This window comes from Orycteropus afer, unplaced genomic scaffold (genome assembly GCF_000298275.1).
Source record: "Orycteropus afer afer isolate SDZICR_OR568_19922 unplaced genomic scaffold, OryAfe1.0 scaffold00613, whole genome shotgun sequence".
Taxonomy (NCBI): domain Eukaryota; kingdom Metazoa; phylum Chordata; class Mammalia; order Tubulidentata; family Orycteropodidae; genus Orycteropus; species Orycteropus afer.
This window is the reverse complement of record NW_006922200.1, coordinates 747,179-749,028: the sequence shown is the minus strand read 5'-3', so window position 1 is coordinate 749,028 and position 1,850 is coordinate 747,179.

The window sequence follows — 1,850 nt, the reverse complement described above, 5'->3', positions numbered from 1 at the left end:
CATAGTGCCTAAGGCACTTGACTGCTAACCAGGAGGCTGGCAGTTCAAACCCACCAGCCACTCCTCGGAAGGAAGTTTGGGCAATCCTACTTCCGTAGTGATAACTGCCTCGGAAACCCAAGAAGGGGTCACTAGGAGTTGGGCCGACTCTATGGCAAATAACAACAAAATAACAACAATCCATGAACAAGGTAGGTTCTTCCATTTATGTAGTGCCCTTGTTGTCTCTTGTAATAGTGTTTTATAGTTTTCTTGGCATAGGTCTTTTATGTCTCTGGTAAGGTTTATTCCTAGATATTGTATCTTTTTAGCAGCTATTATAAATGGTGTTGTTTTCCCTTACTTCTTTATCAGAGGACTCTTTGTGTAGAGGAATTGAACTGATATTTTTATTTTGACCTTGTATCCTGCCACTTTGCTGAACCTCTCTATTGGTTCCAGTAGTTTTTTTTTTTTTTTTTTTAAACGAGTCCCTTTGGTTTTCTATGTACAAGATCATATCATCTATAAATAGAGATAGTTTTAGTCCCTCTTTGCCAATTTGTATGCCTTTTATTTCTCTTTCTTGCCTTACTGCCTGGCCAGAACTTCCAATACAGTGTTAAATAGAAGTGATGATAGAGGGCATCACTGTAGGGTTCCCTTTCATAAAGGGAATGTCTTCAGTCTTTCTCCATGAGTAATAAAGTTGGCCACTGGCTTTGTATATATGCCTTTTATTATGTTGAGGAATTTCCCTTCTATCCCTATTTTGCTGAGAATTCTGGGCAGGAATGGGTGTTGGATTTTATCAAATGCCTTTTCTGCATCGACTGATATAATCATGTGGTTCTTTTGTTTTGTTTTGTTTTGTTTGTGTGGTGGATTCTGTTAATTGTTTTTCTGATGTGGAACCACCCTTGCAAATTTGGTATGAATCTCACTTGGTCAGGATGTATTAATATTTTGATATGTTGGATTCTTTTGGTTAGGATTTTGTTAAAGATTTTTGCATCTATGTTCATGAGGGATATTGGTCTGTAGTTTTTTCTTTTTAGTGGTGCATTTCCCTGGTTTTTATATTAGTGTTATGCTTGCTTCGTAAAATGGGTTTGGGAGTGTCCCATCTTTTTCTATGTTCTGGAATAACTTGAGTAGTAAAGGTGTCAATTCTTCTCTGAATATTTGGTAAAATTCTCCAGTGAACCATCAAGGCCAGGGCTTTTCTCTGTAGGAAGATGTTTTTTATGATCTGTTCAATTTCTTCTTTTGTTATAGGACTGTTCAAGTTTTCTGTCTCTGAGTGGGATAGTTTAGGTAGGTCTTGTGATTCTAGAAACTTGTCCATCTCTTCTAGGTTCTCAAATCTGTTGGAGTACAGTTTTTCAAAACATTCTGTCAGTATCTTTTTTTATTTCAGTTGGTTCTGATGTGATTACACCCTTTTCATTTGTGATTCTTGTGATTTGGATCTTCACTTTCTTTTCTTTTGTTAGATTTGCCAATGGTTTATCAATTTTGTTAATCTTTTTGAAGAACCAGTTTTTCGTTTTGTTGATTTTCATTTATTTCTGCTCTCATATTTATTATTTCTTCACTTCTAGATACTGCAGGATTCTTTTGTTGTTCTTCTTCTAGTTTTGTTGGAGTTGAGTTAGAGTGTTGATTTTCTTTCCTCTTTTTGGATGTATTCATTTATTGCTATAAACTCTCTTCTGAGAACTATTTTTCCTGTGTCCCATAGGTTTTAGTATGAGGTATATTCATTCTCATATGTTTCTAAGAATTTTTTTTTTCTCATATTCTTTGTCTCATGTCATTGACCAAAATTTACAATGCAGCAGCTCCCCTCCCACTTCCTCCCCATAGTT